At 43.0% G+C, this 25558-nt stretch overlaps 1 pseudogene across 1 annotated transcript in view; it reads left to right on the top strand.

The window, feature by feature from the left end:
• Positions 1 to 7148: 7148 nt before the first annotated feature.
• LOC311121360 (acid-sensing ion channel 1-like) overlaps positions 7149 to 25558 on the top strand; it is a 63360-nt pseudogene continuing 44950 nt past the window's right edge. Inside the window, exon 1 of the transcript in view lies at positions 7149 to 7763. The product of the transcript in view is annotated as an acid-sensing ion channel 1-like (transcript). The remainder of the gene's footprint in view (positions 7764 to 25558) is intronic.

The following is a 25558-nucleotide window of genomic DNA, read 5'->3' as shown; positions in this document are numbered from 1 at the left end:
CTTCATGGTATAGCCGAGGTCTGTTTTGAATTCAGATGCAGCTTGCCAGTTTGGGAGTGCTTGTCCTTCTCCCACCTCGTGGTCCTCTGTAGCTCAGCTGGTAGAGCACGGCGCTTGTAACGCCAAGGTAGTGGTTCGATCCCCGGGACCACCCATACACAAAATGTATGCACGCACGACTGTAAGTCGCTTTGGATAAAAGCGTCTGCTAAATGGCATATTATTATTATTATTATTTATTATTATTATTGTACTGCTGCACGTTGTTCAACACATTCACTGATAGATTGGAACATTTAAAGACTCCAATGTAGGTGTTATTCTGTGCTTCTTCCCTTACATTGTTCCATTCACTGACTGATAGATTGGAACACGTATAGGCTTCTGACAGGAAAGAACGGCTGCTAAAGGCTATTATAGCTATATTCCAAATGTATATATTTAACGGATTATAATACAAATGTTCCTTCCAAGAAATAAAGAGGTCCCCTTTTATGAGGACCACACAGTTATTATATTGTAAATGGGAAAATCATTAGTCCTTCAGCCAAAGTCTGCATTTTTCTTCCCAATACCAATCAACCAAGCAGCTTTTTAATGGTCAAATATAAAGTATTCTTTATTTATCTTAGTTCAGTTTGCTTGTGTTGGTTCCTTCTTCTTTAAGTTCCAAGATATTTCATGTTTAATTTGTTATGGTAAAATAAAGTATTATTTTTTTATCTTTCTTTGTACACTTTCATTGAACCAATGTGAGGTTTGTTGGCCTGTCTGCAATGTGAGGTTTGTTGGCCTGTCTCCAATGTGAGGTTTGTTGACCTGTCTCCAATGTGAGGTTTGTTGGCCTAGAGTGCATTTGGATGATCCAGAAGAGGATTGGGAGAATGTCATATGGTCAGATGAAACCAAAATAGAACTTTTTGGTAAAAACTCAACTTGTCGTGTTTGGAGGACAAAGAATGCTGAGTTGCATCCAAAGAACACCATACCTACTGTGAAGCATGGGGGTGGAAACATCATGCTTTGGGGCTGTTTTTCTGCAAAGGGACCAGGACGACTGATCCGTGTAAAGGAAAGAATGAATGGGGCCATGTATCGTGAGATTTTGAGTGAAAACCTCCTTCCATCAGCAAGGGCATTGACGATGAAACGTGGCTGGGTCTTTCAGCATGACAATGATCCCAAACACACCGCCCGGGCAACGAAGGAGTGGCTTCGTAATAAGCATTTCAAGGTCCTGGAGTGGCCTAGCCAGTCTCCAGATCTCAACCCCATAGAAAATCTTTGGAGGGAGTTGAAAGTCTGTGTTGCCCAGTGACAGCCCCAAAACATCACTGCTCTAGAGGAGATCTGCATGGAGGAATGGGCCAAAATACCAGCAACAGTGTGTGAAAACCTTGTGAAGACTTACAGAAAACTTTTGACCTGTGTCATTGCCAACAAAGGGTATATAACAAAGTATTGAGAAACTTTTGTTATTGACCAAATACTTATTTTCCACCATAATTTGCAAATAAAATCATAAAAAATCCTACAGTGTGATTTTCTGGAATTTTTCTTCTCATTTTGTCTGTCATAGTTGACGTGTACCTATGATGAAAATTACAGGCCTCTCTCATCTTTTTAAGTGGGAGAACTTGCACAATTGGTGGCTGACTAAATACTTTTTTTCCCCACTGTATATTCCAAATGTATATATTTAACGGATTATAATACAAATGTTCCTTCCAAGAAATAAAGAGGTCCCCTTTTATGAGGACCACACAGTTATTCTATTGTAAATGGGAAAATCATTAGTCCTTCAGCCAAAGTCTGCATTTTTCTTCCCAATACCAATCAACCAAGCTGCTTTTTTATGGTCAAATATAAAGTCTTCTTTATTTATCTTAGTTCAGTTTGCTTGTGTTAAATTTGTTATGGTCAAATAAAGTATTATTTTTGTATCTTTCTTTGGACACTTTCATTGAACCAATGTGAAGTTTGTTGGCATGTCTACAATGTGAGGTTTGTTGGTCTGTCTCCAATGTGAGGTTTGTTGGCCTGTCTCCAATGTGAGGTTTGTTGGTCTCCAATGTGAGGTTTGTTGGCATGTCTCCAATGTGAGGTTTGTTGGCCTGTCTCCAATGTGAGGTTTGTTGGCCTGTCTCCAATGTGAGGTTTGTTGGCCTGTCTCCAATGTGAGGTTTGTTTGCCTGTCTCCAATGTGAGGTTTGTTGGCCTGTCTCCAATGTGAGGTTTGTTGGCCTGTCTCCAATGTGAGGTTTGTTGGCCTGTCTCCAATGTGAGGTTTGTTGGCCTGTCTCCAATGTGAGGTTTGTTGGCCAGTCTCCAATGTGAGGTTTGTTGGCCTGTCTCCAATGTGAGGTTTGTTGGCCTGTCTCCAATGTGAGGTTTGTTGGCCTGTCTCCAATGTGAGGTTTGTTGGCCTGCCTCCAATGTGAGGTTTGTTGGCCTGTCTCCAATGTGAGGTTTGTTGGCCTGTCTCCAATGTGAGGTTTGTTGACCTGTCTCCAATGTGAGGTTTGTTGACCTGTCTCCAATGTGAGGTTTGTTGGCCTGTCTCCAATGTGAGGTTTGTTGGCCTGTCTCCAATGTGAGGTTTGTTGACCTGTCTCCAATGTGAGGTTTGTTGACCTGTCTCCAATGTGAGGTTTGTTGGCCTGTCTCCAATGTGAGGTTTGTTGGCCTGTCTCCAATGTGAGGTTTGTTGGCCTGTCTCCAATGTGAGGTTTGTTGACCTGTCTCCAATGTGAGGTTTGTTGACCTGTCTCCAATGTGAGGTTTGTTGGCCTGTCTCCAATGTGAGGTTTGTTGGCCTGTCTCCAATGTGAGGTTTGTTGGCCTGTCTCCAATGTGAGGTTTGTTGGCCAGTCTTGGGCCTATGTTGTTTTTCTTATTTGTTTCTTAGTCGCCTTGTAGTTATTTCCAGATTCCAGCTGTCAATAGATTAGTTCCCACAAAGCATAGGCCTACATGTATTTAAGGCATATGAAGTGATTCAGTCAATCAACAACATCTTTGCTTTGTGCTGTGTGTGTGTGTGTGTGTGTGTGTGTGTGTGTGTGTGTGTGTGTGTGTGTCTCCTTTATAATAAATTCATCAGCTAATGACAGTACGGTAATGGGATTTAGAGAACATTGTGCCTGTGTCCCAAATGGTACCCTATTCTCTATACAGTGCACTACTTTTGGCCAGAGCCCTATATTCAATTTGGGACACTGTCTATGTTTAACTGTTCACCGTCTCTCTGTTGTCACGTGCATCATTATCCCCCTGGCTGCTAGCACAGCGCACAAAAACACTCATACCGATACACACACACACACACACACACACACACACACACACACCCACACACACACATAGACAGACACACACACACTGTGTTTCTCTCAGATGTGTCTGGTACTAATGAGCAGGAATGATGAAAGGGTGATGAGAGGTTGAGACAAGGGGGATTGAATAAATACGAGGGAAATGAAATCCTTAAAAAAATTAAAAATCCATGAAGTTAATTTGAAGGTTGCCGGCTCTGTGTGAAATCTTTTATTTCATTAGCTATCTCAAATCAAATCAAAATTTTATTTGTCACATGCGCCGAAATACAACCGGTGTAGAGCTTACCGTGAAATGCTTACTTACAAGCCCTTAACCAACAATGCAGTTCAAGAAATAGAGTTAAGAAAATATTTACTAAATGAACTAAAGTAAAAAAAAAATAAAAAAAAGTAACACAATAAAATAGCAATAACGAGGCTATATACAGGGGGTACCGGTACCGAGTCAATGTACGGGGGCACCGTTTAGTCGAGGTCATTTGTAATCTGACTCTAGTATCCTGTCCCACATGGCACCCTATGCCCTATTTAGTGCACTAGGTTTGACCAGGGCCATAGGGCTATGGTCAAAAGTAGTGCACTATCTCAGCGCTCCATCACTCTCCTTCTTGGTCGAATAGCCCTTACACAGCCTGGAGGTGTGTTTTGGGTCATTGTCCTGTTGAAAAACAAATGATAGTCCCACTAAGCTCAAACCAGATGGGATGGCGTATCGCTGCAGAATGCTGTGGGAGCCATGCTGGTTAAGTGTGCCTTGAATTCTAAATAAATCACTGTCAGTGTCACCAGCAAAGCACCCCCACACCATCACACCTCCTCCTCCATGCTTCACGGTGGGAACCACGCATGCGGAGATCATCCGTTCACCTACTCTGTGTCTCACAAAGACACAGCGGTTGGAACCAAAAACCTCAAATTTGGACTCATCAGACCAAAGGACAGATTTCCACCGGTCTAATGTCCATTGCTCGTGTTTCGTGGGCCAAGCAAGTCTCTTCTTCTTATTGGTGTCCTTTAGTAGTGGTTTCTTTGCAGCAATTCAACAACGAAGGCCTGATTCACGCAGTCTCCTCTGAACAGTTGATGTTGAGATGTGTCTGTTACTTGAACTCTGTGAAGCATTTATTTGGGCTGCAATCTGAGGTGCAGTTAACTCTAATGAACTTATCCTCTGCAGCAGAGGTAACTCTGGATCTTCCTTTCCTCTGGTGGTCCTCATGAGAGCCAGTTTCATCATAGCGCTTGATGGTTTTTGCGACTGCACTTGAAGAAACTTTCAAAGTTCTTGAAATGGACTGTCGTTTCTCTTTGCTTATTTGAGCTGTTCTTGCCATAATATGGACTTGGTCTTTTACCAAATAGGGTTTTCTTCTGTATACCACCCCTACCTTGTCACAACACAACTGATTGGCTCAAATGCATTAAGAAGGAAAGAAATTCCACAAATTAACTTTTAACAAGGCGCACCTGTTAATTGAAATGCATTCCAGGTGACTACCTCATGAAGCTGGTTGAGAGAATGCCAAGAGTGTGCAAAGCTGTCATCAAGGTAAAGGGTGGCTACTTTGAAGAATCTCAAATATAACATATATTTTGATTTGTTTAACACTTTTTTGGTTACTATATGATTCCATATGTGTTATTTCATAGTTTTTAAAAAATGAAGAAAAACCTTTGAATGAGTAGGTGTGTCCAAACCTTTGACTGGTACTGTATACACATACAGCTGCCTGCAAATTGCACAGTGCATGGCAAATATTAAAGATTTAGTCTGAGAATGCCTCCCATTCTCCATCAATGCCTCCCAGAAGACTTTGTAAGGGCCACAGATTCTGTACACACACACATACACACATAGTCAGAAATACATGACCTGTTTAGTTTAAGCCCAACTGACATCCATCTTGATTTTAAACACTTCACAATGGATATTCATCCAAGCATGAAACAACTCCCTCACCGTCACCAGCCAATGTCCTAGAGCACAAGTGTCAGCTTAGTGTCTCTGTGATGGCCAGACCTGGGTTCAAATACAATTTGATATTTGTCAAATACTTTCAGCGTTTGCTTTAGCCTGCCTAGAGTGCCAGATGGGCAGGGTTTGCAGTTTTGCAACTATTCTATTGGTTCCATTAAGCCAGTCAAGCTCAATGAAGCCCAGATGAAATATTTGAAATGATTTCAAATACTATTTGAACCCAGGTCTGCTGATGGGCGCTTCAGACTGTGCAAAGCAAGTCTTAAATCACATAAACCTTTAGTGACACCAGAGAAAGCGGAAGGACTCTAAGCCCATTAAAAGGAGACCACTTTGGTGAGTTTGATGTTTGATAGAGAGATCAAATGTTGTGGATCTGCTCTGGGATCTCAGCTCTCCCTCGTAAAAGTGATTTTTGATCTCAATAGGATCAATAAGAAAATATCCAAGGGAAAATAAAAAGGAAGGTACATTTTTAAAACAGGTAATAAAAGGAACTGCTAGCATCAAACCACTTTCTTATCAGACAGATGAGATGGGTGTAACAAAAAAAGGAAAACAAACCTCAATCAGTCGGACTCGGTGCCAAAGCACTTGACCTACCACTTGTCTACCTGTTCAGAATTCAACCGGTGTCATACATACAGGGGACTGTAGTTGCAGTAAAGCACTGGGGGATGTTCTCTCCTCTGGATCTGGACCTGTAACACATCACGTCAACATCATCAAGAAACGGTTGGATACCACACATTGGGGGGGTGGAGGGGGAAAGGGGGTGGAGGGGGAAAGGGGGGATGTGGGGGTGGAGTGGGTATGTGGGGTGGAGGGATGAAGGTTAAGAGGGATGGTCTGGAAAAGGAAGAGGAATGGGTTATGACCACTGTACTGTACTGTAGGCACTAATCTGACATCTAGGACAGGAGATTAACAGTATGAGAGAGAGAGAGAGAGAGAGAGAGAGAGAGAGAGAGAGAGAGAGAGAGAGAGAGAGAGAGAGAGAGAGAGAGAGAGAGAGAGAGAGAGAGAGAGAGAGAGAGAGAGAGAGAGAGAGAAGAGAGAGAGAGAGAGAGAGAGAGAGGCAGAGAGAGAGAGAGAGAGAGAGAAGAGAGAGAGAGAGAGAGAGAGAGAGAGAGATGCACCAGAGACAGGGAGAGAGGCAGTGGCTATCTAAATGCAAGGAGTGGTCATTGGATATAGGGGATGTAGAAAAGCTGATGATATCTGGTGATGTAAAACAAGGGAATGTAAACCAATCTGTAACCAAGCAAAAGAAGCCACACATTGCATTAGGGACAGAGAGGCCATTCGTTGAGTCTGATTTTATTTTATTTGGTTAGCTGATGATTAGTTTTTCTTTTCGTTGGAATACATGCATAAAAATAGTTTAGGCTACTGTGTGTCCTTAGCACGCAGTGTGAAGTTTTCATATTTTTATGACCGTTTGTTTCCCAGGATTGGTTCTGTGCTTATGCAGCTAAGGACGCGACTCTAAATCATCTTGAACAACTTGGCTACCTTACCTAACCTACCCCGTGAATAGGGAGCGTTCTCTCTTCCTGTATTGTGACAGAAGACGGAGCACCCCTCACAGGCAACCTCCTACAACCAGAGAGAGACGGAGAGAATACTCAGTGCATGAGGGAGAGGAGAGCTCGCGCTCTGACGGGCACAGAGATGTGCCTGGATCGCTCTCCCAACAATAACTAATTCTTAGACAGACACAAAGCCATCTGGATTGGCGCTTTGACTCCATTCTGAATGTGGGACCAGGACTGATGCCAGCAGCCGTGGTCGGGTCGGTCTTGATCCGCGCACTACCTATCTCTCCAAAAATGTGTCAGTGCGATTCAGTACCGAAAGCCAGCAGAACGCCAGACTCTCTTGCGGAAGCAGGGAAGCTGTTCTTGAAACACACTACCTTCCACGGACTGAGACATGTATTTCTGAGCGGCTCCTACCCCCGGAAGCTCGCCTGGCTGCTGACTTTCCTCGCGGCTCTCGCTCTCCTATTCACCTGGTCCTCAAACCGGGTCCGGTACCTCCTCTCTTCGCCCGTGCACACCAAGGCGCATATGGTGAACGCCAAACGTCTCGTTTTCCCCGCGGTGACCATTTGCAACCAGAACCTCCTCATACCGCGTCGCATGAAGAAACCGGACATATTCAGCGCGGGAAGATGGTTAGGACTTCTAGGGAGGAACTGGCAAGTGTCCGCCAGCGCCAGGGACGCGCTCACACCCGGGACCGACCATGACAGCAGCAGCAGCAACGAGCCGCCGTGGTCGCCGATCTCTCGGATCCTGGACTTCAACCACTTTCTGCCGCCTCCCCTGGAGTCTCAGCCATCCATGCGGCAGCTCCTGGACCGCCTCGGCCACCAAATGGAGGAGATGCTGCTTTACTGCCGCTTCCAGGGAGAGCTGTGCGGCCCCCGCAACTTCAGCACCGTGAGTCTGTGGACAGCGACACAGAGTTCAGTTTACAGCTGAAATAAGTGTTGATATTATTCCTACGCCATATAGTGTTGCTGCAACAAGTTGGTAACTATTGGTATTTAACTATGTTATTATTAACATTAACAGGGCCTTATTATGTAATTATTGGTTATGTTTTTAAGCGTTCTGGGCTTGGAATTGATTTTGAATTGTTAGTAATCAGCCAGCAAGAGTGGGTTTTCATTGCGAGTTTACCCAGTGTTTTTTCCAGCAGTATATGTTAATAGACAGGTACACTATATATACAGAGTATGTGGACACCCCTTCAAATGAGTGGATTCAGCTATTTCAGCCACAAGTCATGCCCTAGTCATGCCTTAGTCATGCCCTAGTCATGCTGTAGTCATGCCCTAGTCATGCTGTAGTCATGCCCTAGTCATGCTGTAGTCATGCCTTAGTCATGCTGTAGTCATGCCTTAGTTATGCCTTAGTCATGCCTTAGTCATGCCTTAGTCATGCCTTAGTCATGCCTTAGTCATGCTGTAGTCATGCCTTAGTCATGCTGTAGTCATGCCTTAGTCATGCTGTAGTCATGCCTTAGTCATGCTGTAGTCATGCCTTAGTCATGCTGTAGTCATGCCTTAGTCATGCCTTAGTCATGCTGTAGTCATGCCTTAGTCATGCCGTAGTCATGCCTTAGTCATGCCTTAGTCATGCCTTAGTCATGCCTTAGTCATGCCTTAGTTATGGCTTAGTCATGCCTTAGTCATGCCTTAGTCATGCCTTAGTCATGCTGTAGTCATGCCTTAGTCATGCCTTAGTCATGCCTTAGTCATGCCTTAGTCATGCTGTAGTCATGCCTTAGTCATGCCTTAGTCATGCTGTAGTCATACCTTAGTCATGCCTTAGTCATGCTGTAGTCATGCCTTAGTCATGCCTTAGTCATGCTGTAGTCATGCCTTAGTCATGCCTTAGTCATGCCTTAGTCATGCCTTAGTCATGCCTTAGTCATGCCTTAGTCATGCCTTAGTCATGCCTTAGTCATGCTGTAGCTGAAGATCACTCTTATCTTCCTCTCCTCTGTTTGCCCCCTCCTTAATCCCCATTGGTGGGATCTGCAGACATGTTTCACACATGACCTACTCTATATATACAAAAGTATGTGGACACCCCTTCAAATTAGTGGATTTGGCTATTTCAGCCACACCCGTTGCTGACAGGTGTATAAAATCGAGCACACAGCCATGCAATCTCCATAGACAAACATTGGCAGTAGAATAGCCTTACTGAAGAGCTCAGTGACTTTCAACGTGGCACCGTCATAGGATGCCACCTTTCCAACTAGTCAGTTCCTCACATTTCTGCCCTGCTAGAGCTGCCCCGGTCAACTTTAAGGGCTGTTATTGTGAAGTGGAAACATCTAGGAGCAACAACGGCTCAGCTGTGAAGGGGTAGGCCACACAAGCTCACAGAACAGGACCACCAAGTGCTGAAGCGCGTAGCGCGTAAAAATAATCTGTCCTCGGATGCAACTACCGAGTTCCAAACTGCTTCTGAAAGCAAGGTCAGCACAAGAACTGTTAGTCAGGAGCTTCATGAAATGGGTTTCCATGGCCGAGCAGCCGCACACAAGACTAAGATCACCATGCGCAATGCCAAGCATCGGCTGGAGTGGTGTAAAGCTCACCACCATTGGACTCTGGAGCAATGGAAATGCTTTCTCTGGAGTGATGAATCACGCTTCACCATCTGGCAGTCCAACGGACGAATCTGGGTTTGGCGGATGCCAGGAGAGCGCTACCTGCGTCAATGCATAGTGCCAACTGTAAAGTTTAGTGGAGGAGGAACAATGGTCTGGGGCTGTTTTTCATGGTTCGGGCTAGGCCCTTTAGTTCCAGTGAAGGGAAATCTTAACGCTACAGCATACAATGACATTCTAGATGATTCTGTGCTTCCAACTTTGTGGCAACAGTTTGGGGAAGGCCCTTTCCTGTTTCATTATGACAATGCCCCCGTGCACAAAGCGAGATCCATACAGAAATGGTTTGTCGAGATCGCTGTGGAAGAACTTGACTGGCCTGCACAGATCCCTGACCTCAACCCCATCAAACACCTTTGGGATGAATTGGAACGCCGACTGCGAGCCAGGCCTAATCGCCCAAACATCAGTGCCCGTCCTCACTAATGCTCTTGTGGCTGAATAGAAGCGAGTCCCTGCAGCAATGTTCCAACATCTAGTGGAAAGCCTTCCCAGAAGAGTGGAGGCTGTTATAGCAGCAATTGGGGGGACTCCATATTAATGCCCATGATTTTGGAATGAGGTGTCCACATACTTTTGGTCACATAGTGTATTTCACCTCATGCTCTGTCTTTATAGTCATTGGGTTTACTGTCATCCATTCTATTATAAAGATTTCACTTATAGAAAATCTTGACATCCAGGCCTCCATAGACCATGTGTTGTGTAGCTGTTTATGGATGATGATGGTTTTGCAGATGTAAAGGCTCAGATTATCCAGTTCAAACACACACGCACACAAACTACAGGTCACAGCGTATTTCATTCAGATTGCCTAATTTAAAGAAGACTTTTCACATATATAGGATCTTAATTTGAGCCAGTTTGCTACAGCAGGAAAATAATCCTGCAGCAACAGGAAATGTGAATTATTAAGTGGAATATAATTTATGGACATTTTTTGTAGGGGTTGCTACATTTTTCGTAAGGAAAAATCAAGTCTAAAATGTCAAAGTGGAAATTACAAACTTCAGAAGCCTTTTTAATCCTCAAATACACTACACGTTTTACATTTCCTGCATTGCAGAAAAGTTATCCTGCAACAGGGTGATCAAATTAAGACCTGATCTGTCTATTACCAACTATATGGTTTATTTTATTATACCTTTTATTTAACTAGGCAAGTCAAATTCTTATTTACAATGACGGCCTACACCAACTAATGTACTGGGCCCAGGACTTAAACATGTTGGGCATGACAACAGCCATTGGTTATTAAGCATAAACAGATCTGGGACCAGTAAGTTTTGTAATTTGTAATCAAGGGAAAGAGACAAACAGTTGTTGCGTCTGAACAACAGTCAAACGTGACACTTCAGTGGGCTGTTAGAGAATTTCCCTTGTTGGCTTTAGTCTTTTAGTTTGGTGTTGGCCCCAAAATGAGATCACCCATGCATGTACGCACACACACACACACACATACACATGCTGAAAACAGAGACACACACACCTTTTGCATGCCTTCTCCAATGTGCTGAATCAATTTGTGAACATAAACCCAAAGCTCTCTGTACCAATGTAGTCTCTAATGGAGACCAGGCTTTTGATTAATTTATCTTTACCTCTGCATCATGGCTCTCTCTCTCTCTCTCTCTCTGTCTTTCTCTGTCTCTCTTTCTCTCTCACTCTGTATCTCTCTCTCTCTCTCTCTCTCTCTCTCTCTCTCTCTCTCTCGCTCACTCTCTTTCTCTCTCGCTCACTCTCTTTCTCAGACACCCAGCTGATTGATTCTTACTTGATTGATTCGTACAGCATTAACACCATTGGCAATCTCCAGTTCCATTTATTGCTATCTATCATACAGTGAAGTCGTGTAGAGACTCAGCGTGTGCCACCCATTGAATGTGGTTTTAGTTTTAATGGTATTTTAAAATGAAAGCTAGATGTGAAGCATCATAACGCAGGATAGGATGTGGGCATTTAACAAAATAATGCAACAAACAGATGGAATGTACTGCATTTATTTTTCATGTCAACTCAACTCTGATAAAGAAATATACAGTGGGGAGAACAAGTATTTGATACACTGCCGATTTTGCAGGTTTTCCTAATTACAAAGCATGTAGAGGTCTGTAATTTTTATCATAGGTACACTTCAACTGTGAGAGACGGAATCTAAAACAAAAATCCAGAAAATCACATTGTATGATTTTTAAGTAATTAATTTGCATTTTATTGCATGACATAAGTATTTGATACATCAGAAAAGCAGAACTTAATATTTGGCACAGAAACCTTTGTTTGCAATTACAGAGATCATACGTTTCCTGTAGGTCTTGACCAGGTTTGCACACACTGCAGCAGGGATTTTGGCCCACTCATCCATACAGACCTCCAGATCCTTCAGGTTTCGGGGCTGTCGCTGGGCAATACGGACTTTCAGCTCCCTCCAAAGATTTTCTATTTGGTTCAGGTCTGGAGACTGGCTAGGCCACTCCAGGACCTTGAGATGCTTCTTACGGAGCCACTCCTTAGTTGCCCTGGCTGTGTGTTTCGGGTCGCTGTCATGCTGGAAGAGCCAGCCACGACCCATCTTCAATGCTCTTACTGAGGGAAGGAGGTTGTTGGCCAAGATCTTGCGATACATGGCCCCATCCATCCTCCCCTTAATACGGTGCAGTTGTCCTGTCCCCTTTACAGAAAAGCATCCCCAGAGAATGATGTTTCCACCTCCATGCTTCACGGTTGGGATGGTGTTCTTGGGGTTGTACTCATCCTTCTTCTTCTTCCAAACACGGCGAGTGGAGTTTAGACCAAAAAGCTCTATTTTTGTCTCATCAGACCACATGACCTTCTCCCATTCCTCCTCTGGATCATCCAGATGGTCATTGGCAAACTTCAGACGGGCCTGGACATGCGCTGGCTTGAGCAGGGGGACCTTGCGTGCGCTGCAGGATTTTAATCCATGACGGCGTAGTGTGTTACTAATGGTTTTCTTTGAGACTGTGGTCCCAGCTCTCTTCAGGTCATTGACCAGGTCCTGCCGTGTAGTTCTGGGCTGATCCCTCACCTTCCTCATGATCATTGATGCCCCACGAGGTGAGATCTGGAGCCCCAGACCGAGGGTGATTGACCGTCATCTTGAACTTCTTCCATTATCTAATAATTGCGCCAACAGTTGTTGCCTTCTCACCAAGCTGCTTGCCTATTGTCCTGTAGCCCATCCCAGCCTTGTGCAGGTCTACAATTATATCCCTGATGTCCTTACACAGCTCTCTGGTCTTGGCCATTGTGGAGAGGTTGGAGTCTGTTTGATTGAGTGTGTGGACAGGTGTCTTTTATACAGGTAACGAGTTCTAACAGGTGCAGTTAATACAGGTAATTAGTGGAGAACAGGAGGGTTTCTTAAAGAAAAACTAACAGGTCTGTGAGAGCCGGAATTCTTACTGGTTGGTAGGTGATCAAATACTTATGTCATGCAATAAAATGCAAATTAATTACTTAAAAATCATACAATGTGATTTTCTGGATTTTTGTTTTAGATTCCATCTCTCACAGTTGAAGTGTACCTATGATAAAAATTACAGACCTCTACATGCTTTGTAAGTAGGAAAACCTGCAAAATCGGCAGTGTATCAAATACTTGTTCTCCCCACTGTATTTTGGATTTGGGGCCCATTTTCTCTGACTAACTCATTTGTTCCCACAGTTGAAAGCCATTAATGTGGCCAGTAACTACCCAAATGGGGCCCATTTTAAGATACATTTGTTTGGGAAATGTAATGGTTGGTTTGGAGAGTCAACGAGGTGCTACTTGGCCTCAGGGAGTGAGCTCTAGAGAGCAGATGGTGTGAGTGGCTGAGCCCTGTTTTTTAGTCACAGAGTAAAGGCAGGCAGGGAGTCTTGCACTCTCACACACACACACACACACACACACACACATGCATGCACACATGCACCTATGTACGCACACACAGAAAGAGAGAGAGAGAGAGAGAGAGAGAGAGAGAGAGAGAGAGAGAGAGAGAGCAGGTGCAAGGTCCAGGATATTGACTGTTGTTGAATGAAAAGGAACACTCCCACTGCCACCTTCCTCGGTCTCATTTAGGTTTGGTACATCAGCCCTTATCTATCAATCACCTTGTCTCACTTTAAAACATACTTAACTCCCAGCCCTCTCCCTTCCTGTCCTAGGGACATATCCATTGATTCTCTGTTCAGAGAGAGCGAGAGAGAGAGAAATTCCAATTGGCTATACTTAAACTCTTTAACATCATCCTCAGCTCTGGCATCTTCCTCAATATTTTGAACCAAGGTCTGATCACCCCAAATCCACAACAGTGGAGGCAAATTCGACCCCAATGACTACCGTAGGATATGCGTCGACAGCATCCTTGGTAAACTCCTCTGCATTATCATTAACAGCAGACTCCTGCATTTACCAAATTACCGTATGACAGACCACGTATACACCCTGCACACCCTTACTGACAAACAAACAAAACAAAAGCAAAGTCTTCTCATGCTTTGTTGATTTAAAAAAAGCTTTTGACTAAATTTGGCATAAGGGTCTGCTAGACAAATGAGGGAGAACATATTACATTATAAAATCCATGTACACAAACAACAAGTGTGTGGTTAAAATTAGCAAAAAATACACAGATTTCTTTCCACAGGGCCGTGGGGTGAGACAGGGATTCAGCTTGAACCTCACCCTCTTCAACATATATATCAATTAATTGGTGAGGGCACTAGAACAGTCTGCAGCACCCTACTAGACTCTAAAGTAAAATGTTTACTGTTTGCAGATGATCTGGTGCTTCTGTTCCCAACCAAGGAGGGCCTACAGCAGCACCTAGTGTAGATCTTCTGCACATATTCTGTCAGACCTGGGCCCTGACAGTAAATCTCAGTAAGACAAAAATTATGGTGTTCCAAAAAAGGTCAGGTTGCCAGGACCAGAAATACAAATTCCATCTAGACACCGTTACCCTAGAGCACACAAAAAACTATACCTACAGTGCCTTGCAAAAGTATTCATCCCCCTTGGCGTTTTTCCTATTCTGTTGCATTACAACCTGTAATTTAAATTGATTTTTATTTGGATTTCATTTAATGGACATACACAAAATAGTCCAAATTGGTGAAGTGGAATGAATTTCTTTTTTTTTTTCAAGGAATTCACACCCATTGCTATGAAGTCCCTAAATAAGATCTGGTGCAACCAATTACCTTCAGATGTCACATAATTAGTTAAATAAAGTCCACCTGTGTGCAATCTAAGTGTCACATGATCTGTCACATGATCTCAGTATATATACACCTGATCTGAAAGGCCCCAGAGTCTGCAACACCACTAAGCAAGGGGCACCACCAAGCAAGTGGCACTATGAAGACCAAGGAGCTCTCCAAACAGGTCAGGGACAAAGTTGGGACAATTTGAAGGAGCTGGAGCAGTTTTGCCTTGAAGAATGGGCAAAAATCCCAGTGGCTAGATGTGTCAAGCTTATAGAGACATACCCCAAGAGACGTGCAGCTGTAATTGCTGCAAAAGGTGGCTCTACAAAGTATTTACTTTGGGGGGGTGGATGAATAGATATGCACGCTCAAGTTTTCTGTTTCTTTTGTCTTATTTCTTGTTTGTTTTACAAGAAAAAATATTTTGCATCTTCAAAGTGGTAGGCATGTTGTGTAAATCAAATGATACAAACCCCCCAAAAATCAATTTTAATTCCAGGTTGTAAGGCAACAAAATAGGAAAAATGCCAAGGGGGGTGAATACTTTCGCAAGCCACTGTACCTCAGTCTAAAAATCAGCACCACAGGTAACTTCCACAAAGCTGTGAACGATCTGAGAGACAAGGCAAGAAGGGCCTTCTATGCCATCAAAAGGAACATAACATTTGGCATCCCAATTAGGATCTGGCTTAAAATACTTGATTCAGTTATAGAACCCATTGCCCTTTATGGTTGTGAGGTCAGGGGTCCGCTCACCAATCGAGAATTCACAAAATGGGACAAACACCAAATTGAGACTGCATGCATAATTATGCAATAAACATCCGCTGTGTACAACGTAAAACATCAAATAATGCATGCAGAGCATTAGGACAATTCCCGCTAATTATCAAAATCCAGAAAATAGCAACTCAATTCTACAAACACCTAAAAGGAAGTGATTCCCAAACCTTCCATAACAAAGCCATCACCTACAGAGATATAAACCTGGAGAGAGTCCCCTCTACCAGCTGGTCCTGGGACTCTGTTCACAAACACAAACAGACCCCACAAAGCCCCAGGACAACAACACAATTAGATCCAACCAAATCATGAGAAAACAAAAAGATAATTACTTAACACATTGGATAGAATCAACAACAAAAACAGAGCAAACTGGAATGTTATTTGGCCCTAAACAGAGAGTACACAGTGGCAGAATACCTGACCACTGTGACTGACCCAAAATGAAGGAAACCTTTGACTATGTACAGACTCAGTGAGCATAGCCTTGCTATTGGGAGAGGCCGTCGTAGGCAGACCTGGCTCTCAAGAGAAGACAGGCTATGTGCACACTGCCCACACAATGAGGTGGAAACTGAGCTGCACTTCCTAACCTCCTGCCAAATTTATGAACATATTAGAGACACATATTTCCCTCAGATTACACAGACCCACAAAGTATTCGAAAACAAATCCAATCTTGATAAACTCCCTTATCTACTGGGTGAAATACCACAGTGTGCCATCACAGCAGCAAGATTTGTGTCCTGTTGCCCCAAGAAAACAGCAAACCAGTGTAACACAAACAACATTGTAAATACAACCTATATTTATCTGTTTATTTATTTTCCCTTTCATACTTCAACTACTTGCACATTGTTACAACACTGGACATAGCCAATAATATAACTTTTGTTTACTGTTTTACTTTTTCATTGTTTATTTCCCTTGTTTATTTGTCTTTTGTTTATTATCTATTTCACTTGTAAACATATGTTTCCCATATGTTGCCCATGTATGTCCAGGGCGGGGTTTCGTTAGCCGTTAATAGCCAGCTTTTGGCCAATATATATATTTTTTCAAGCCAATAAATAAAATTGGTGCTGGCCAATTGTCCAGAAAATAAAAATATTGAGAAAAGAAAGCTTTTTAACCTACTCATTGATTCAAATACCAGTCGATGGAAATACAGTGCATTCGGAAAGTATTCAGACCCCTTCCCTTTTTCCACATTTTGAAAGGTAACAGCCTTATTCTAAAATTGATTAAATTATTTGTTTTCCTCATCAATCTACACACAATACCCCATAATGGCAAAGTGAAAACAGGTTTTTAGAAATTTAAGTATTCAGACCATTTGCTATGAGACTCGAAATTGAGCTCAGGTGCATCCGGTTTCCATTGATCATCCTTGAGATGTTTCTACAACTTGATTGGAGTCCACCTGTGGTAAATTCAATTGATTGGACATTATTTGGCACACACCTGTCTATATAAGGTCCCACAGTTCACAGTGAAAGTCAGAGCAAAAACCAAGCCAGGAGGTCGAAGGAAATGTCCGTAGAGCTCTGAGACAGGATTGTGTCGAGGCACGGATCTGGGGAAGGGTACCAAAAAATGTCTGCAGCATTGAAAGTCCCAGAGAACACAATGGCCTCCAGTATTCTTAAATGGAAGAAGTTTGGAACCACCAAGAATCTTCCTAGAGCTGGCTGACCGGCCAAACTGAGCAATCGGGGAAGAAGGGCCTTGGTCAGTGAGGTGACCAAGAACCCGATGGTCACTGACAGAGCTCCAGAGTTCCTCTGTGGAGATGGGAGAACCTTCCAGAAGACATCTCTGCAGCACTCGACCAATCAGGCCTTTGTGGTAGAGTGGCCAGACGGAAGCCACTCCTCTGTAAAAGGCACATGACAGCCCGCTTGGAGTTTGCCAAAAGGCACCTAAAGGACTCTCAGACCATGAGAAACATGATTCTCTGGTCTGATGAAACCAAGATTGAACTCTTTGGCCTAAACGCCAAGTGTCACGTCTGGAGGAAACCTGGCACCATTCCTACGGTGAAGCATGGTGGTGGCAGCATCATGCCCAGCTCCTGGCCCCGGATGACCCCCCTGGCCTGGTCCCCAGGTGGGTACAGCCCCCTCTCTAAGTCCCCTGGTGGCTGACGCTGCTGGGTGTGAAGAGGGTAGGGAGAGCCCTTTCCACTGCTGTTCCTACCGCTGCCTGCTGAGGGTGATGCAATGGAGGACTGGTAGGTCCCGTGGCTATGTCTGCTGTTATAGCTCTCCCCTCCACCTCCTCCTCCTCCCCCTGTCAAGCACTACGTACTACAGAGGTGTGAGCTGTAGGATCCGGAGTGAGAGAAGCACTTCTTGCAGTTGGAACATTCATACGGTTTCTCACCTAAAGAAGGAAGAACCGACACGGAACTTCAGTTGAAGGTGCTTTGCGTCGTGCCTAAGAACAGTCCTTAGTCGTGTGTTATTTACCATAATCCACAGGTTCTCATGTCTTATTGCTTTAACATAAAATCGATAAGATTTGATTTTGAATGTTTCATGTAAGAAAACGTGCATTACCACTGTGGATGCGGAGGTGCTCTTTGAGGTGATGTTTGTACTTGAAGGATTTCCCACACTGAAGACACTTGAACTTTCTGCTCTCTATGCCATGGTCAGACCCAGGGTGCTACACCAATCACAAACACACATTCAGTCTAGTTCTAGTCAACAGGAGATTGACAGTCAACTCTGAGATTGCATATCATGCCTGTTCTACAGTCAAACTACAGTGCATTCGGAAAGTATTCAGACCCTTTGACCTTTTCCACATTTTGTTATGTTACAGCCTTATTCTAAAATGGATTAAATAAAAAAAATCCTCATCAATATACACACAATACCCCATGATGACAAAGAAAAAATACATGTTTTTTTTGTGTGTGCGCAAATGTATTTAAAATAAAAAACAGAAATACCTTATTTACATAAGTATTCAGACCCTTTGCTATGAGACTCGAAATTGAGCTCAGGTGCATCCTGTTTCCATTGGCCAGACGGAAGCAACTCCTCAGTAAAAGGCAATGACAGCCCGCTTGGAGTTTGCCAAAAGGCACCTAAAGGACAGACCATGAGAAACAAGATTCTGTGGTCTGATGAAACCAAGATTGAACTCTTTGGCCTGAATGCCAAGAGTCACGTCTGGAGGAAACCTGGCACCATCCCTACGGTGAAGCATGGTGGTGCCAGCATCATGCTGTGGGGATGTCTTTCAGCAGCAGGGACTAGGAGACTAGTCAGGATTGAGGGAAAGATGAACGGAGCAAAGTACAGAGAGATCCTTGATGAAAACCTACAGAGCGCTCATGACCTCAGACTGAGACGAAGGTTCACCTTCCAACAGGACAACGACCCTAAGCACACAGCCAAGACAACGCAGGTGTGGCTTCAGGACAAGTCTCTGAATGTCCTTGAGTGGCCCAGCCAGAGCCCGGACTTGAACCCGATTGAACATCTCTGGAGAGACCTGAAAATAGCTGTGCAGCGACGCTCCCCATCCAACCTGACAGAGCTTGAGAGGATCTGCAGAGAAGAATCTGAGAAACTCAACAAATACAGGTGTGCCAAGCTTGTAGCGTCATACCCAAGAAGACCCGAGACTGTAATCGCTGTCAAAGGTGCTTCAAGAAAGTACTGAGTAAAGGGTCTGAATACTTATGTAAATGTGATTTTTTTATTTTTTTATTTTTTATACATTTGTAAAAGTAAAACAAATTTTGCTTCATCATTATGGGGTATTGTATGTAGATTGATGAGGAAAAATAAACCATTTCATCCATTTTAGAATAAGGCTGTAACGTAACAAAATGTGGAAAAAGTCAAGGGGTCTGAATACTTTCCGAACGCACTGTACATTTGACTGGTCATGCTTATCGGTCTATAGATTAATTTGCATAATTTAGTGGAATGAAATTGGACGTGTATATTTGTTATGTACAGTTGATGTCGGAAGTTTACATACACCTTAGCCAAATACATTTAAACTCAGTTTTTCACAATTCCTGACATTTAATCCTAGTAAAAACTCCCAGTTTTAGGTCAGTTAGGATCACCACTTTATTTTAAGAATGTGAAATGTCAGAATAATAGTAGAGAGAATGATTTATTTCAGCTTTTATTCCTTTCATCACATTCCCAGTGGGTCAGAAGTTTACATACACTCAATTAGTATTTAGCCTTTAAATTGTTTAACTCTGGTCAAACGTTTCGGGTAGCCTTCCACAAGCTTCCCACAATAAGTTGGGTGAATGTTGGCCTTTTCCTCCTGACAGAGCTGGTGTAACTGAGTCAGGTTTGTAGGCCTCCTTGCTCGCACAGGCTTTTTCAGTTCTGCCCACATATTTTCTATAGGATTGAGGTCAGGGCTTTGTAATGGCCACTCCAATACCTTGACTATGTTGTCCTTAAGCCATTTTGCCACAACTTTGGAAGTATGCTTGGGGTCATTGTCCATTTGGAAGACCCATTTGCGACCAAGCTTTAACTTCCTGACTGATGTCTTGAGATGTTGCTTCAATATATCCACATAATTTTCCTTCCTCATGATACCATTTATTTTGTGAAGTGCACCAGTCCCTCCTGCAGCAAAGCACTCCCACAGCATGATGCTGCCACCCCCGTGCTTCATGTTTGGGATGGTGTTCTTCGGCTTGCAAGCATCCCCCTTTTTCCTCCAAACATAACGATGGTCATTATGGCCCAACAGTTCTATTTTTGTTTCATCAGACCAGAGGACATTTCTCCAAAGAGTACAATCTTTGTCCCCATGTGCAGTTGCAAACTTTAGTCTGGCTTTTTTATGGCGATTTTGGAGCAGTGGCTTCTTCCTTGCTGAGCGGCCTTTCAGGTTATGTCGATATAGGACTCGTTTTACTGTGAATATAGATACTTTTGTACCTGTTTCCTCCAGCATCTTCACAAGGTCCTTTGCTGTTGTTCTGGGATTGATTTGCACTTTTCGCACCAAAGTACGTTCATCTCTAGGAGACAGAACGCGTCTCCTTCCTGAGCGGTATGACGGCTGCGTGGTCCCATGGTGTTTATACTTGTGTACTATTGTTTGTACAGATGAACGTGGTACCTTCAGGCTTTCGGAAATTGCTCCCAAGGATGAACCAGACTTGTGGAGGTCTACAATTTCTTTTCTGAGGTCTTGGCTGATTTCTTATTATTTTCCCATGATGTCAAGCAAAGAGGCACTGAGTTTGAAGGTAGGCCTTGAAATACATCCACAGTTACACCTCCAATTGACTCAAATGATGTCAATTAGCCTAACAGAAGCTTCTAAAGCCATGACATCATTTTCTGGAATTTTCCAAGCTGTTTAAAGGCACAGTCAACTTAGTGTATGTAAACTTCTGACCCACTGGAATTGTGATACAGTGAATTATAAGTGAAATAATCTGTCTGTAAACAATTGTTGGAAAAATTACTTGTGTCATACACAAAGTAGATGTCCTAACCAACCTGCCAAAACTATAGGTTGTTAACAAGAAATTTGTGGAGTGGTTGAAAAACGAGTTTTAATGACTCCAACCTAAGTGTATGTAAACTTCCGACTTCAACTGTATCTTATTTAACTCGTACAGTGGACAGAGTTAGGGTTAGTGTTAGGGTTTGCCTTTGAGTGGGAAATCTGTCAGACAGCGCAAGAGCTGCTGCTACAGAATCTCAAACAGCAAAATGCATAGATAATGGAAGACAGGCTTCATCAGCACGTAACACACCACTTTGCAATGAGCTGGAGGCAGTATGCAATTTTGAAAACACGTTTGAAACCTGAATGTTTTACTACATATTATAAGGCATGTATTACCATGCTTCAAAGTAGCCTAGCCAAAATCAGATCATATCCATGGAGGCAATTATTTTATATCAACTTTCTTTCATTGTCCAGTAGCCAAAGACACGGTCCTAGTCATAGCAACGCATGCTAGTTGTTGCACATTAGATCTCCCCTCTTTCTATGCCAAGAGTGTGAAAAGCTGTTGTAGTGTCGAGATAACGATGCTAATTATGCTGTGATGACAAGAAATCCGCTGACACTGTCCTTGATTATAATAGTTTATTACATCAAAGATTTCAGCGTCAATTTACAGACTCCTGCAGACATCTGGAGAACAACTGCCCCAATCTCTAATATGTTGTTCCTCTCCGTCCTTTGTTCCAACCATGGTATTTATAATATGTAACCTGATATGGGTGGTTCTCCCATAAACCAATCCCAGGCCTTCACATAACAGACTTCCTCTGTTTTAGGGGGCCCCTATAGTAATGCTTTCCAGATGCTTCCGCAAGCTGAGTCAACTTCCTCTAACACACCATTTGCAAACGTCAGCAAAGTCATAAACTGTTTAGACACTACACTGTCATCAAGGCAAAGGGTGGCTACTTTGAAGAAGATTTGTTTAACAATTTTTGGTTACTACATGATTCCATATGTGTTATTTCATAGTGTTGATGTCTTCGCTATTATTCTACAACGTAGAAAATAGTCAAAATAAAGAAAAACCCTTGAATGAGTAGGTGTGTCCAATCTTTTGACTGGTACTGTATGATATAGGCTACTGCACATTATGCACGACAGAAAAACATATATGCTCTCTTAGCTCCAGTCTTTTTGGAGTGTGAACTGTTTTACTGTACTGTACTGTATTATACTGTATTATATGGGCTGGAATTACACACATCATTCAAACCATGATAAAGCAGAAGAGAACATGCGATTCTGGTGCAGCACGTGCAACCTACAAAGTTACACGTATAGGCTTTTTGTTTTTAATTTTTGAAATATAATAGGGCCTATTTGTATAATTAGTCGGCTGACGCATATTTATCTTTCATAATATTTCCCCTAATGTTATTAGCCTACCTCCTCTCTCTCTCTCTCTATTGTTGCTTCATTCCTTCCTCGCTTTCAACAGTTAAATGAAATACATTTTGTTGTCCTTATCTTCATCATTGTAATGACGACCTTGAATAATAACAGGACTAGAATTAGATGCAGAAGGCTTTCACTTAAATAAATAATAAATAACTGCTATAGCCTACCGCCTTCGCGCGTTCGCTCTTCTTCTCAAACTACCCGTGAGTTCTATTGGCTGCTGTATTTAACGTTCAGCAAAAAAGAGCTTGCGTCCCTCTTCGAATAGTCTATTGGTATAAGAAATGCTAAAAAAAATTATGTCCAACAAGCTATTCTAGTCTAGCTTTTCCTGCATGGGACTCTAAAGGAGCGTTTTTTAAGGAGAGAGGCCAGCAGAGCACTGGTGCTTGCGTATTGCGCAAGAGACAGAGGCTGTAAATTAGAAGCTTATTATGCATAACACATAATTAATTAGCTAAATATAAGGCTAATTCTGCATTGAATGTATTACCTGAAAGCGGTAGGCTAGGATATCTATATATAGGGCTATATATCAATATAGAACATGATTATCTATTTTGGATGCAATTTGAATGGAGTTGATGGAGAGAGAGAGAAGGTCTGCGAGAGAGTGCTCGCGCATGCACTGATTTAAAGCAACGATATTCGAGTATTAGGCTGTTTTTAAAACTCAGCAGATGCAATAAATAAAAAGATCTCTTTACAATAAAAAAAACAAGGTGACCCCCGAAAGCCAGATGGAGATGGGTAAATGATACGCGTATTCGGTCTTTATAATACTGTAGCATATAGGCTATGCTGCAGTAAATGTAGGCCTACCTGTCACAAGAAACACGTTACTGCGCTCAATACTGAGATGGGTCTGTCCCCACTGAGAGTTAATTCATCATGCAGAGGCCGTAGAGAAGCCAGATTTAAACATTGCATATAATTTAACAGTTCCATTTCCCGCCATGCTGTTCATATAAATAATGTATTATAATGTACTGGTTTCTCGCAGTTATGTATCCCGGGAGTGGTTTTGGGCTGTAAATTCCGGTAAATCTCGGTAACCGGGGTTCCCGCCTTTTCAACCCTAGCGTAGCCTACTGCCTTGTACGCATTGCTGTGCTTATAATGTGAAGAAATAATAGTTTATCAACATTTTAAGCTAAATGTTCTGATCTGTTGCACCAGACTCGTTGCTTTTTAATGTTAATTTTATGTAGCCTATGACTATTGGTTGTATGAATTTGGGATCTATCGTCCAACAACTGGCCCAGAGTCTGTTTGGAATAGGCTATGTTTCTCTCGACAAGCTGACCAATAGAGTAGGTCAACTTTTCTACTATGGGGGATAGTAGATTGACATAGGCTAGTGATGTTGCTGTTCGTTATTCGTCTTGTTGGCTGAGGAAATGTAAATGTCGACAGTTATTCTAACATCTTCAGTGTGGATCAGAATTCGGTAAGAAGGACCGCACATCGATTTCCATGCTCTGTTAATATGAATGACCATAATCTAAATGTGATTTCTGTCATTCGGAGCACCGTGGGTGGACGCCCTAATCAGGTTACTCACCCAATGGATATGGGTCCGGTACATTTCTCAAATGTCCAGTAAATTAAAATGGTACAGGGCCTCAGTCCTTTGTGGTATGTACTAGGTGGCCTGAGCGCCAGTGTGTTTGTCACTCATTGTCATGTCAGACATGTCCTGTTCAGCCGGACAAGGTCCTCAATAGAGTCAGCAAGGGGCAAGTGCACAAACAGATCTGGGATCAGGCTACCTTTTATGGCTCTGTTGATCTGAGCACAAACAGATCTGGGATCAGGCTACCTTTATGGCTCTGTTGATCTGAGCACAAACAGATCTGGGATCAGGCTACCTTTTATGGCTCTGTTGATCTGAGCACGAACAGATCTGGGATCAGGCTACCTTTTATGGCTCTGTTGATCTGAGCACGAACAGATCTGGGATCAGGCTACCTTTTATGGCTCTGCTGATCTGAGCACAAACAGATCTGGGATCAGGCTACCTTTTGTGGCTCTGCTGATCTAAGACTCAATGAGGAAAAAAGAGTCCTCCCTGGCTGGCAGCTATAGCCAACAGCTTGACAGAGTGGTTTCCTTGGATTGTTTTGTGTAGAATAGCCTCGAGCTCACCACACACTTAGGAACTCTTTGAATTATTCATTTGAGAGAGAGAGAGAGAGAGAGCGAGAGAGAGAGAGAGAGAGAGAGAGAGAATGCTGTGTCTATATAAGTCATTCTTCACAAGGCTGTGTGGGTTTTCATATTCACTTTCTCTGGTAGGCTAGTTGGTATGTTGCCCTCCGAACATCCTCAATTAGTCGGGGAATGGACTCTACAAGGTGTCGAAAGTGTTCCACAGGGATGCTGGCCCATGTTGACTCCAATGCTTCCCACAGTTTTGTCAAGTTGGCTGGATGTCCTTTGGGTGGTGGACCATTCTTGATTTACACGGGAAACTGTTGAGCGTGAAAAACCCAGCAGCGTAGCAGTTCTTGACACAAACCGGTGCGCCTGGCACCTACTAACATACCCCGTTCAAAGGAACTCATTATTTCTCTCAGTCTTTCACACTCCCATTCACTCTCTCTTTAACCCCTTCAGTATTTAACCCCTTCACTCTCTCACTCATTCACTCTTTCTCTCTCCTTCACTCTCTCACCCCTTCACTCTCTCTCTCCTTCTCACACCTTTTTCTCTCTGGATGAGCTCTTAATTAAAACTGTCTTATACAACTGCAGCTCTTCCTGATTCCTGACTGACCATAGACTCAAAGAGTATTACACATTAACATTTTAGTAGCAGCAGGAGATCATTCTGTTCAAGTTTCCATTTCAGCTGCAGTCAGGCATTAATGGCTTCTTGTGATCAACAGGGAGGAAAAGATGCCTGTCTGTCTGGTTAGTGAAAAGAACTCCTCTTCATCTGGCTAGCTGGTTTGGCTATTCATTCAGTGGTGGAAAACACTGTCTCTATTGTAGTTATGAGAATTAAAAAAGTACTGACCTTTTCTTGTGGGTGGTGTGGTTTGTCTTTTTGTGTGTTTCGTACATCCACCCTTGACCCAGTTGAGTAGGTCCATGTTTTCTTGCCGTGCGTCCCAAATAGT

Source organism: Coregonus lavaretus (assembly GCF_964263955.1).
Source record: "Coregonus lavaretus genome assembly, contig: HAP1_SCAFFOLD_2956, whole genome shotgun sequence".
Classification (NCBI taxonomy): domain Eukaryota; kingdom Metazoa; phylum Chordata; class Actinopteri; order Salmoniformes; family Salmonidae; genus Coregonus; species Coregonus lavaretus.
The sequence above is the reverse complement of the archived record's forward strand: the minus strand, read 5'-3'. Positions and strand labels throughout refer to the sequence as shown.